This window comes from Ursus americanus, chromosome 22 (assembly GCF_024610735.1).
Source record: "Ursus americanus isolate L20-20 chromosome 22, mUrsAme1.1.p, whole genome shotgun sequence".
In the NCBI taxonomy this organism is placed as follows: Eukaryota; Metazoa; Chordata; class Mammalia; order Carnivora; family Ursidae; genus Ursus; species Ursus americanus.
The window spans coordinates 17,726,752-17,741,207 of NC_142148.1; the positions used below are offsets into that span (position 1 = coordinate 17,726,752).

Below are 14,456 nucleotides of genomic sequence, written 5' to 3' on the forward strand. Positions count from 1 at the left end.
GTAGTGCAGCCTCATTAGGACAGTGGGGGCAAATTTAGGGGTTTTTCCTAATGGTTACTGTGACAAATGTTATGTATATTTAAAGTGATTTTTTTTAAAGAGTAAGAGACTTCATCTATTCATTCACTCATGGATTCCCAAGTGCCTAAAACAGTGCCTAGAATTTAATAAGCTTTCAATAAATATCTGTTAAATGAATACATGCCAAAAATTTTCAGAGTTTTTATAGGTACCAAGCAGATAGAAGTTGATTGAAGGCATAGAGTTTGGAATTCTCTCTCTCCAACCATAGAGTGGTCCATTGAGGGGCAGTGTGCATGAGACTCTGAAAAGACTATAGATGACACCCTTCTCCTGCCTTGTTTCAAACAGTGTAGCTTTTTCCTGGCACAGGCAGGCAAGAAAGTTACAAGTCTGAGTAAGGAAAAAGTAAATCTGCAATAAAATTTTTAATTCGTGGAAGAAAAAAGACAAAATTTCTACTGAAAAAAAAAATTTTCACTGAAGCAGATTAAAAAAAAAAAAATACCAGAAGCTTTCCTAGGATTAAGAGGAAAAAACAATGACAAAAATTGTAAGAAAGAAGATCATGGACATGGAGGACAGACAATGGCAATACAACACACAAGTTATTTTTTTCCAAGTCAGTGCAGGACAGAAGCAATAGTAAGAAAAAAAAAAGAGCAGAATGCTCTCGCAAACTAGAGAAATAATCTGTAAGAAGATTATAATTCTATCTACATTTCCTAGATCTGATTTCAAAAGTCAGTTGAAAGAGATAAATACCTAGATACAACTTGGAAAGTTTTGTGACCCCAGAATTTTAGACCCAGAAAAGTTGTCATTTTTTATTATAGAGGCAATAGGAAAACATTCTCAACAAAGGACTGAAAAGATGTGCCATCGTGTGTCCTTCTGGAATTAAACTTGAGATGAACACTCACTAGTCAAGACATGATATAAACTTAACTCAGCTTTGGGGAAATCAAAGTATAAAAGGACAATGGTGAGTTTTGCAACCAGTTAAAAAGGAGAAATGTCTAAATGATACTTGCAAATCTGTTTCTAAAATAATGCAAATGTCAAAAATCATTCCTAAATATGAATAACCTGATGCAAGACACTAGGTCATGTTAATAAACCGCCACAAAATTAAGGGTAAGAGAAAACATGCTTACACTGTGTAGGAAGTAGAAAACACTCAAAAAATACATTTTCATGCTTGGTTGTAAAATAAGAAAACCATCAAAGAATGCTTTTGAAAACTTAACAAAAAACCACTACTCTAATTAAATACACCTTCCAAAATAACTTTTTAAAAAGTAGAGTTCTACACTAAGAAATAATACAAAGAAAAACAAAAATGAGGCATAAAAATTAAAAGACAAAGCTAAAGAAGTAATCTGAAACGGCTTCAACAGTGACTGTCAACGTGTTAAATACCACTACTCAAAGACAAAAATTCTCAAATTAACTCAAAGACAAAATCCAATTACAGAGTTTTCAAAAGACACAAATGAAGTGTCTTTTTAGATTAAACATAAAAAGGGCAGATGTGTTTTAGGCACATGCAAATTTTCAAAGCGTAATTACAACATTCACATCAGATAAAGTAAATCCGAGGCACAAACACATATTAAACAGGAGAGTCAAGATTGTCCGATATTGATAAAGTCTAGGCTCCATAATGAAGATTCCACTGTCATGTCTTAGTCTCCGTTTTCCTGGAAGAACAGGGGACAAAGGTTTAAATTCAAGGACACAGAACATTAATTACAAAAATTAACCAGAGCCTGGACCAAAGCAAGAGTCCACAGATTTCTAAGGATTTAAATCATGCAAAGTAAGGTCTCTATCCACAGTAAAATTAAACTTGAAATCAGGAACAAGTAACAGCAAGAAAATCCCATATGTTAGAAACATGCTTTTAAACAATGCATGAGTCCTAGAAAAAAAATCACTAAGGAAATGAGAAAATATTTTTATTTAAATCACAATGAAAATATACCAAAATTTGAGGGATGTTATTAAAGCCATGCATATATTAGGGGGAGAAAAAACACAAGCAGAAAATCAATGAGCAAAGGATTCAATTTCAAAAATTTGGGAAAAGAAGAGCAAATTAAACCTGAAAAAAAAGTACGAGGAAAAAACCAAGAAAGTTCAGAGCAAAAAGTAGTAAAACTAAAAAGTAGAATGCCATAGAGCATCTCACAGTAAAGAAAGGTTTCTGACACCACACATGGAAATTGTAACCCCAATAGGAAAAGGGGTGCTGAGTTGTCCTTACCAAAAAGTATCATTAAGATCATGAAAAGTCCAGAGAAGAGGTTACAGCAAAACATAAAACCAACAAAGAACTCATACCCAGAACATTTAGAGAACTCCTATAAGTAAGTTAACCCAAATGAAAATTGGGCAGACTTAAAAAGGTACTTTCAAGAAGAAAAATCCAAATGGGCCCCATAAAAAAGGAAAAAGATGCTCTATCTTCTAGTCATCAGAGAAACACAGATTAAAACTACAACTAGATACCACTACACATTCACCAGAATGACTCAAAATCAAAATTCTGGCCATGCCAAACCAAGATGTTGGCAAGGATGGATACACTGAATGCTGCTCAAGATACTTTCCCCCTCTGCACGCATGCATGTGTGCGCTCTGAAAGAAGGAAGGAAGGAAGGAAGGAAGGAAGGAAGGAAGGAAGGAAGGAAGGAAGGAAGGAAGGAGAAAGAAAGAAAGAAAGAAAGAAAGAAAGAAAGAAAGAAAGAAAGAAAGAAAGAAAGAAAGAAAGAAAGAAAGAAAGAAAGAAAGAAAGAAAGAAAAAGAGAGAGAGAAAGAGAGGGAGGGAGGAAGGAAGGAGGAAGAAATGTTTGTAATAGCATTATTCATAAAAGGCAAAAGGCAAACACTGGAAACAAACCATTTAACCCCATTTCTCTGTTATCCATTATCAACTCATTAACCCCAAAGCCGGAGAGACCCATTAACTGAGACGACCCGCTAGTAGTCAGAAGAATAAACGGCGGTATGTTCATGTACTGGAATAAACAAACGGCAGCATATTCATATAATGAAATAAACAGCAATTAAAACGAGTGAACCACAGCTACACATCATAAAATGAACCTCACAAAGATAACGTGAAGCCAAATAAGCCAGGGAGACAAGAATAAACTGCATTATTCCATTTATATAAAGTTCAAACAACAGGAAAAACTAAACTATACTGGTTAGGTACGTGGAGAGGTGGTAATGTTAAAAGAAAAGCAAGGAATTAATTAGCACGAAAGTCAAAATAGTAGTTCCTCTTATGGGGGAAAGAGGAGTAGCAACGGATCGAGGTACAAAGGCAAGTGCTGGAGTGCCGGCGACGATCTACTTCTTGATCTGGGTGGTAGATACTTAGATATCTGCTTTCTGATAAATCATGAAACTAGAAAAATAAAAATTAAGAATACAAATAGATTTTTAAAGATTGTGTAAGGGATGTGGCCCATGCCGTACCCAAGGGAAAATTCACATAATTCAAGGTTTTACTTTTAAATAATAACGAATATAAAATATTCATTGGGTCACCTGGGTGGCTCAGTTGGTTGAGCACCTGACTTTGGCTTAGGTCATGATCTCAGGGTCCTGGGATTGAGCTCTGCGTCAGACCCCGCACTCATTGGAGAGTCCACTTGTCCCTCTCCCTCTACCCTTCCCCCTGCTCATACTCTCTTGCATGCACGCTCTCTCAAATAAATATTTTAAAATATATAAATATTCACTAAAACCTAAAATTCAAACCTTAACTATAAAATAGAAACCCCAGAAAATCTGAGAAAGCACACAGTGATTTGTTCAACTTAAATGTCTCGAAGGTCTACTATACGGTCAGCACATATAAATTAATAAAAATACAAATAATAAGTAATCATTTAGAAATGAAATTTTAGGATCGAGCCCCGCACTGGGCTCCCTGCTCGGCAGGAAGTCTGCTTCTCCCTCTCCCACTCCCCCTGCTTGTGTTCCCTCTCTCGCTGGCTGTCAAATAAATAAATAGGGGCGCCTGGGTAGCGCAGTCGTTAAGCATCTGCCTCCGGCTCAGGGCGTGATCCCGGCGTTCCGGGATGGAGTCCCACATCGGGCACCTCGGCTGGGAGCCTGCTTCGTCCTCTCCCACTCCCCCTGCTTGTGTTCCCTCTCTCGCTGACTGTCTCTCTGTCAAATAAATAAATAAAATCTTTAAATAAATAAATAAATAAATAAATAAATAAATAAATAAATAAATAAATAAATAAATAAAATCTTTTTAAAAAATGAAATGAAATTTTATACACACACACACAGCCTTCAGGGTGGACTTTGCATCATAAAGAGGATATAACCAGTTGATTAATGGGGATACAGTTTGTATTCTGGGGTGCAATATCACAGTTTGCATCATGTAATGGACTATAAAAATGTCCAGAATTCTCCACCCCTCACTATAGCTCTGCCCTTTGCAATGTGACTTTTTATCTCCTGCCCTCAAGAGACGGAGTCTGCTTTGATCTATAGAATGTGACCCTGTGTCGTTTCAAGCATAGGCCTTCAGAAGCCTACACACTTCCCCTTACTCTCTCAAAGTCCTGCACATTTATTATGTGGGCAAGCCCTGGCTGGCCTTCTGGAAAATGAGAGAATACGTGCAGTAGAGATAAGACATCCGAGCTGACATCACCCCTTGATTAACAGGTCCCCAGGTGGCCTGGCAGCTGACCATTCATCCAACACCAGAAGAACCTCCCAACGGATCCCAGCCCAAACTGCCAACCTCAAGATCATGTTGATTTTTTTAGGGACTACATTTTGAAGTGGTTGGTTATGCAGAAAAAGCTGACAGACACACATTATGGGGATAAAAACTGGTTTAGAATTAGACAAGCTGAAGTCTGAAAACAGGAAGGCCAGCAGTCTTTTGCTGGAGTGGTTGACTATTATCATAGGAAGGCATGTGTTTATCTTCAACTCCTATGGTTCTCTTTTGAGGCTGACTCTTGTAAATTATGCTGCAAACAGAAGAGTTAGGTTAAGTTCACAGGTGACTCAAGGAGAATGGGAGGCTCCAGCTTGTGGGAACATAAGGACAAATAAGGGGACATTTGGGTCTGTTCCCATCAGTATTGATAAATCAATTTTTCATTTTAGTTTGCAATAACAAAATATGCCTGCAGAAATAAAAATAAGCAAACCTTTATTATGACATTTAAGAAGAATTACTTCTTGTGGGTCTAAAACTCTGACTTCTAACCCTCTATTGTCACACTGAACCAAATTTTTTCATAATATGATCTTTGAAATTCAGTGTTTCTAACAGTATGACGGTTTTATACAAGAAAAGTAAAAAGAAATTAGGACATGTGTATGGGATTTTTCATAACAGGTACATTTCTCTTTACTCATAAGAAAGCATTATGTATAATCCTATGCAAATAAATGTGAAATCCTCAATAAAATAAATTTTGGTAATCTATATTTTCCTAAAAATTATTGCAGAAGTTGGAAAACTCTAGCAAACCACTATTCATGTAAAAAATATTTTTGAAAAAGAGAGCAAGCCCGTACTCCAACAATCACAAGGATCATATATCCGATTCAAATTCATCTTGGCACAAAGGGATTTATTGGGAGGATACCAGGGGATCCCACATAACTGTAAGAAGGAGAGACAGCTCTTAGAGCTGGGTGTCAGAAATAGCTGGAACATCTCCAAAGGCAAGAGAAACAAAAGATGAAATGAACTTGTGGGACTTCATCAACATAAAAATCTTCTGCACAGCCAAGGAAACAGTCAAAAAAACCTAAGAGGCAGCCCACGGAATGGGAGAAGATATTTGCAAATGATACTACAGATAAAAGACTGGTATCCAAGATCTACAAAGAACTTCTCAAACTCAATACACGAGAAACAAATAAACAAATCAAAAAATGAGCAGAAGATATGAACAGACACTTTTCCAATGAAGACATACAAATGGCTAACAGACACATGAAAAAATGTTCAAAATCATTAGCCATCAGGGAAATTCAAATCAAAACCACACTAAGACACCACCTTACGCCAGTTAGAATGGCAAAAATTGACAAGGCAAGAAACAACAATTGTTGGAGAGGATGTGGAGAAAGGCGATCCCTCCTACATTGTTGTTGGGAATGCAAGTTGGTACAGCCACTCTGGAAAACAGTGTGGAGGTCCCTTAAAAAGTTAAAAATTGAGCTACCCTATGATCCAGCCATTGCACTACTGGGTATTTACCCCAAAGATACAGACATAGTGAAGAGAAGGGCCATATGCACCCCAATGTTCATAGCAGCTTTGTCCGCAATAGCTAAATCGTGGAAGGAACCGAGATGCCCTTCAACAGATGAATGGATTAAGAAGTTGTGGTCCATATATACAATGGAATATTACTCAACTATCAAAAAGAACGATTTCTCAACATTTGCTGCAACATGGACAGCATTGGAGGAGATAATGCTAAGCGAAATAAGTCAAGCAGAGAAAGACAATTATCATATGGTTTCTCTCATCTATGGAACATAAGAACTAGGAGGATCGGTAGGAGAAGAAAGAGATAAAGAAAGGGGGGGTAATCAGAAGGGGGAATGAAGCATGAGAGACTATGGACTCTGAGTAACAAACTGAGGGCTTCAGAGGGGAGGAGGGTGGGGGAATGGGATAGGCTGGTGATGGGTAGTAAGGAGGGCACGTATTGCATGGTGCACTGGGTGTTATACGCAACTAATGAATCATTGAACTTTACGTCAAAAACCAGGGATGTACTGTATGGTGACTAACACAATAAAAAAATATTTAAAAAAAAAGAAATAGCTGGAACTAGATACTGGCGTCACCAATACTCTCTCGATTTTTTTTATTTTTATTTTTCCTCAGAGGATTCGATGCATTCTATCCTTCATATGCCGAGGATCCAGTTGAGCTATAATTCCTGATTCCTCATCTCGAGGCTCTCACAATCGAAAGGGGACTGCCCCTAGTCTCCTACTTCCAAATCAAAGATCCTAGAAAAGACTTGACTAGCTATAGCCAGGGGAGCAGGCTGCCACAGAGCCTCTCAGCCCCTGGGGGCCCAATGATATATACTGGAGCCATTTCCGGTAAAGGGAAAGCTTATCATACCTTTAGAAAGCATCACCTCCATGAAAGGAGGAAAACCCAAGCACTTTTACAGGCAAGTTCTTTTAAATGTGCAAATAGCAGAGAATTATCAAAATAAACTCTTCCAGAGCACAGAAAAATAAGTAAATAAATAAATAACCACCTCCTCTATTTTTCCAAGTTAGCAAAACTGAACACGAAAAATGGAGGAAAAAATGAACACCTTAACTTCACATATGAGGATCGTTGCAATTGCAAAATAACTAATGAAATATTATCAAATATAATTTAAATTAAAAGGGTGAAAAATATGAGAGACATTTTTATTCAGGAACACAATAAGGATGCTTATTATTATTTAAAATTGTCCTAGAGTAGGAGAAGAAATGGAAGAAGAAAGGGGGGGTAAACAGAAGGGGGAAAGAACCATGAGAGACTATGGACTCTGGGAAAGAAACTGAGGGCTTCGGGGGGGGGGGCAGATGGGATAGGCTGGTGATGGGTATTAAGGCGGGCACGTATGTGCACTGGGTGTTATACGCAAGTTATGAATCAAAAACTGGGGATGTACTGTATGGTGACTAATGTAATAAAAAAATATCATAAAAAAATACATCAAAAACTGGGGATGTACTGTATGGTGACTAACGTAATAAAAAAAAATCATAAAAAAATAAAAATAAAAAAAATAAAATTGTCCTAGAAGTGCTGGTAATGGAAGGAAAAAGAGGAGAGAGAGGGTAGAGAGAGAAAGAAAGAAAAAAGAATATTGAAAAACACACAGGGGCGCCTGAGTGGCTCAGTTGATCGAGCATCTGCTTTCGGCTCAGGTCATGATCTCAGGGTCCCAAGATCGAGTCCCACACCCTCTCCCTCTCCTTCTGCCCCTCCCCCTGCTCCTGCGCTCTCTCTCTCTCTCACTGTCACATTCTCTCTTTCTCTCTCTCAAATAAATAAAATTTAAAAAAAAAAAGAAAGAAAAATACACAAAAGTTACTGCAAATAATGCCAGTTTCAACTTGGAAACCCAAAGAACAGACTTTAAATTATCAGAACTAATCAAATAGTTCATTAAATTTGTTGGTTATGAAAATAAAAAAAATTTTTTTAAAAACCCAAGTAATTTCCCATGTATAAACCATAATCAGTTAGAAAATACAGAGGAAGTAATCTCATTCTTAATTCCAACAAAAAATATGAAATATTTAAAAATAAATTTAATTAGCAACAAGTAAGACTTTCATGAAGAAAACATCAAAGCTTTACTGAGGCCATAGAATTGGATCCCTTCCCCCACAGAAGACAGAATGATAGAATATTCCTGATGCAAGATGCAAGCATACAAAATATAACCAATCCCAAATCAACTATAAATTTCAAGCAACTGATAAAATTCTAAGGACTGCTCTAAAGTTGACTGCTAGAACAAACATCTGGAGGAAGCCAAAAAATTTTTGGAAAATGAGGAAGTCCTGGGAGAATGGGAGACAGGAGAAACTGCCAAAAGGTAAAACATTATATAGAGTTTCAATTATAAAACCATTTGGGTGGAGTACAAGGTTAAACAGATCAATGAACATAATAAAAAGCTTTAGTATAAATATTTAGTATATGATAATGGCAGCATTTTAAATCAATAGGAGAAAGCTCAGATTACATGACCGTTTGAAAAGGAAAAAAAAATGACTATTACCTGTACCATCCACATACCAAAACAAATCCCAGATGTATTGAAGATTTTTAGATGTAAGAAATGAAACTACTTAAGTGTTAAATAATATATGTGCAGAGATTTATATAAGCTTGAGTTCTAAGCAAGCAACCAAAGGAAGGAAAACCATCAGTAAAACCTTGATTGATCTAACTATATAAAAATGTAATATTTCAGTATGTCAAGGAACACTACCAAGAAAATTAGAAGCCAAATGACAAAGGAGGAAAATAATTGCAAGGTGCAGGCCAAAGGGTTGATATCCTTAATATTTAAAGACGTCTTACAAATTCTCAAGAAAGAGGCGGGGGGGAGGGGAGTACAAAATTGAAGGCAAACTGTGGCTAGAAATTTCATAAAACAAAACAACTGACCACTAAATATACAGGAGAAGTGTTTACCTTCCCCAGCAGTCAAATCAATGAAACGTCAAACAATAATGGGACACTGCTCACCCCATTCAGTGAATTGACCAAAAAAAAAAAAATGAAGTCCAGTACTGTGCAGAATGTCAGGATACATTGTGAAACACCACAGATGGGGCACAGACTGACACTTGGCAGAAGGCAATTGAGTAACCTACAGTAGAAGCTTCTTAAATCTCCACACTGGGACGCCTGGGTGGCTCAGTCGGTTAAGCATCTGCCTTCAGCTCTGGTCATGATCCCAGGGTCCTGGATCAAGGCCCCTGTCAGACTGCTCAGTGGGAAGTCTGCTTCTCCCTCTGCCTCTGCCTGCAGCTCCCCCTGCATGTGTTCTCTCTGCCAAATAAATAAAATTTAAAAAAAAAAAATCTCTACACCTCCACACGCTACTTTCTCTACTTTTGTACTATGCTTGAAATTTTTCATGAAACATATTCTCCTAAAGTTGATAGGCTTTTTACCTTATCCTTTTACCTCCAAAAGTTAACCCAAAGAAAATTACAAAAAATGCACGTAAGATATATGAGGTGATTATAGATAGTGATGACGGTAGTGACGCGGATAGAGGTAATAAGGACTTGAAATGAGACGCAACTTTTGTTTCTAATGCAAAGAAGTTCTTTGACTTATGTCCCTATAAGCTGTGACCCCAAATAACTGATGGAAAATGAAAATCCTGCCCTGCTGGCAGAAGCCCCCAAAGTTTTCCAAAACACACATGACTGCAAGTTAGCTGTGCACAATAAAAATCAGTATTTCATATATTCGTCGCCCTTTAACATCTTGGAAATCTCTCCTAAAATTCAGCATCAGAGAGAAATGAAAGTCTGAGTCTGTTTCTTTGAGATGACAGTCGTGAAGCCCTCAGTGAAGCCCATACCATCTCTGTCCTTCTAGCAAACCTCGTGTCTTGCCCTTTCACAGCACAAGAAAAACAAGCAAAAACCATCATGTGGGATAGGACCTTCTCCCTTACTGGCAGGCTGGGGCCAAGTCCCAGACTCTGTCGTTCTGGTTTGATATAAACTATAGATGTTCGTCTATTTATATCTCCCCAGGTTTCTTATTGAGAAAAAGATTTAAGGTGAACAGTCCTGAGCACGCAGGCTGCTGCACAACAGAGAAAACTTGCTTATTCAACATGGCAAACAGGGTCTCTGAAACAGAATGCAAGTTCACCAACCATAAAACAAAACACCGTCAATTTAGCCAAACAGAGGTACAATTAGTCTTGGCCAGATAGACATTCAGAAGTGTTAAATATCAGGAGATATCATGAGAAGGCTCTGTTCTTCTAGGAAAAGGTAAGAATTAGCAAGAACTGCTTCTCTTCCAAGAATCCTTTAGGGAAGAAAACCTATCCTGAAAGAACATGTCTTTCTTCTGAGCAATCTTAGCCTTGGCTCACGTCCAGGAGCTTGGATGGATGGTTCTGGGGTGGGCTTTATGCAACCGAGTGCAGCCACTGTGTAGTGCTACCCAGAGGGCCAAACTTCTGGGTGTCTATCTGTTTGCTCTGTAGCCACCCTGCTCCTTTAAAGCAGGACTTGCCTCCAATACGAACAACCAGAACTATATGAGCCTGCTAAAATTAAAACCTCTCTGGCCTTCCACAAAAGCAGGGGAAAAAAAAGTAGGCTTTAAGCAGCTCCCAGAGGGGTGTCATAGTGGGGTCATTTTGGATTTCTCCCAAGAATGCCTGGAGGAGAATGAGACCCCAACAGAAGGGATGGAATGCCAGATGGCCAGAAGAAAGATTTGATCGAAGAGCCAGATTCAGCTTTGGACACCTGCCAAGTCAGCCCAATAGGCAGAGACCCCTGGTAGTAACACCAGGTCACCACAGCACCAGCCAAGGAAGATACTTTCTGCACCATATGTCTTCCCTCTCCTCCAATCCCCACCCGAGAGAAGCCAGAGGCGAGGGGAGGAAGAAGGGAAACCGCCCGACCACAGACCACCTCCTTGCCTGTTACACGTTTCTAGCCTGAAACAGGAATAAGATGGGAGAACAGAGAAGCTTGAACTTCCTTTCCCCTTCTTGCAACTAGAATGTGGTATGTGACCTAGTATCGGCAAAGCAGACGCTCTCGCCGGGGTGCTGAACCCCGAGGGAGAGATCCAGAGGCGCGGATACGGCTGAGAATGCGTTCACCGTAGCAGGGGTGTCAGCAAGAGCCCAGGGCGACAGGAACCAGCAGCCACGCCTGAGCAGATTATTCCCATAGTCCCTGCCGCCCAGCAGCCCGCCTGGCTCTGAGCCTTCCGAATTCTCTCTGTGAGCTACCCACCATGCCACCGATACTTTCTATTCTGCTTCAGTTGGCCATGATTGTTTTCTCTCGCCTCCCTCACACACCCAACTGTACTATTTTTCTCTCCTAGTACCTCCTCCCTCCCACAGAGGCCGAGCAGCTGGAGACCGCAAGGGAGGCTTCGGGCACGAAGCGGCAGACAGCCTCATGCTGGGGTCATCTGAGGAGGGTTCCACGAAGGGAGCACTTCCATAGGTGTGAGCAGGTTGTAGGGAAACTACAAAGGATGCTGCAGGACTCTGGAATTACCAACAGTGCGGTCGTTACCCTTTCTCGGCTCAGACAATGAAGCGAGAGCCCGAACATCAGAACTTGAAGGAGCGTCACCAAAAAGGGGCCACCTTGGGAGGACTACTGGCCTTCCGTTGGGAGGTACAACCAGCCTGTGGCAATTCCTTGGGGGGGGGGTGGATAAATACCCTGACCACACTCTCCTCCATCCCTGCTCCTGATGTCCTGCCAGAGGTCCGCATTGACGGGACTCACCCAGCACCAGAGAGCACAGGAAGCTGCAGACGGGACCCTTAAGAGGCAGCCTCCCGGGAAAAGAACAAGGCGGAGGAGGACAAAGAGGAGACCTGAGGGGCGGGGAGGTGCTTATGCAAGCATTTGGTATGAACACCTAAGAGCTGCCAGTGATCCCCATGTGCCCACGCACTTATCTAACCTGGGTTCCATCACCCCAGTCCTCTTCCAAGCAACTCCAGGTCAAACTCCATCAGGACACAAGAACATACTTCCAAGGCACCGGGGTTCTCTGCCTCAGCCTCCTTCCTCTGTCCCAGGGCTGCTTTGCCAAAGCACCCCCTGCTGCTTTGTCACCTCTGTGACTTCCTTCCCTTCCCCACCCGTCACGTTTCCATTACTTCTACTATACCACGAAGACTCCTGCGTAGACAGCGGAGGCTTTTTCAGCTGCAGACAGATCTAGAAGTTACTGTTTCTGCCAAAAAGCCAGGGGCTATAAAACCACAGTGGGACTCAGAGACAGCCGAGAGACATAACAGCCTCAGATCGCAAGGCACTTCGACCCAAGAAACAAAACAGAGCAGTAAACCGTGTGAGCCATTTGCCATTTCTGCAAGTACTTGTCTGTAGGCATTTTGCTAAGAATATTAGAGGAACACAAGATCCCTTTAAAACACAGTTCACAAAAAGTCTGTGCCTGAAAATATAGACAGTACTGCAGCTGGAGAGAGAGAATCTTTGAAACCATGGAGTACGAAGGGCTGGGATACAGGAAAACCACCCTTACCACGTAGACCATCGCGAGAAGCAGAAGCAAAGCAGTGGGAAAACACTGACCCAAGATCCATTTATCCAACTTTGCACAAATATTTATCAAGCATTTGTTATGTTTTAGGCACCGAGCTAGGATTATAAAAGGCCAAATGAGCCAGAACAGAATGGTTGCCTTTAGCTGTATCTAATTACACCTTTCACCATTTCCCTAGGGAAGAGGGTCTGGGAAGACAGCAACAATAGCTACCATTTACCGAGCACTCCTGAGCGCCAGGTATGATATTAAGCATGTCCTGTTCACACCTCTCTGCAGCCCTAACCAGTAGACAGGTACTATTCTCACCCCCATCTTACGAATCGGGCACAGAAGTCCAGGAACCGGCAACAAGTCCCACAGGAAAAAGGAGGAGACTACCAGAAACAGGACCAGTGGGGACAGTGCCTCACTGATGGTGTAACCCTTTACATCAGAAGAGGTAGGTACGGGGCTCTATGGGGACATGGCTGAGGCAGGAGGACCAGAGGAATGCACGCTACCCTTGGACACCTTTCCAAGCGGCTCAACTAACATTTCAGTCTAATTGATTCCCCCTCCTGCAATTATTTTGTCCATTCACTGGTCCTCCGCTGTGAGACAGTCCACGGACAATGTTTTGTCAGAAAATATTGACACTTGGACATTTCAGTCAATGAGTGCATACATTTCAATTGGCTCAGCTGTCAGGAACACCAAGTACATACAAAAGGGGGGGCGAGGAGGGTGCAGAGCGTATTTGGGAGACTGTAATGATATCTAAAGAAGTATTTGTAATTTGTTAAGATAAAATGACCGATTTTTTTTTTAACCTGGAAACGATCATCGGGGGAGTGCCGTAGGGGCTCTGCATTCAGATTGCCTGGGTCTGCGTGGCAGCTCGAGCTACAGGGCTTGGAGAGGAGCCCTTCACTGTCCTAAACCACAAGTGCCTAAGAGCTCCACTGTTTGCCATCAAAGGGACATCCTCTGTTCTCCGTAAGACATGCTGACGGGGTTATGGTGCTAGAATGTTCACGGCTACCAGGCTACCCCTCTCCAGCACACCTGCACTCATGCATCTCATAGTTGGCTTGTTGACTTCTGCGGTGGTTCCAAGCGTGCTGATGCCAGGTACACCTGATACCGTAATTACAGATTTTAATTAAATATCATCTATAAAAGTCAACATGTCTATAAAAACTGAGTGACTACTTTGCACAAGGCAGATCACTTTTTTAAAAATTCTACACAATTAGAAGTTGGGGGGGGATAAGTTCTAGAAGGATTCTGCTCTCAGATCGCTGCACACCTTAAATTCTTGACCACTTCAAAGAAAGCCAAACTAGGTAGCATAAAAGATACAGAAATTTAAAGTAAGAAAGAAGAAAGATTTGTGCTCAAGGAAAAGACACTGACCGCCACATCAAGAGACTGGTGCGTGTATAGACATTTACAGACCTGGGTTTAAATTAAATGTTTGAGGAATGTCCATTTGGGAGGATTTCCTGCCTTAATCACTTTTTCAAGTATCCAGACATTCTAAATAAGAGGATCTCTCCTGTACCTTCCTCAAAGGTGAGGCTTAAATGGGGAAATC

At 40.7% G+C, this 14,456-nt stretch overlaps 1 long non-coding RNA gene across 1 annotated transcript in view; it reads right to left on the bottom strand.

Moving 5' to 3' along the window:
* Nucleotides 1–267: 267 nt before the first annotated feature.
* The window catches only part of LOC148108027 (uncharacterized), a 66,695-nt gene continuing 52,506 nt past the window's right edge, over nucleotides 268–14,456 (bottom strand). Inside the window, exon 3 of the long non-coding RNA XR_015721192.1 lies at nucleotides 268–1,724. This is a non-coding gene — a long non-coding RNA (uncharacterized LOC148108027). The remainder of the gene's footprint in view (nucleotides 1,725–14,456) is intronic.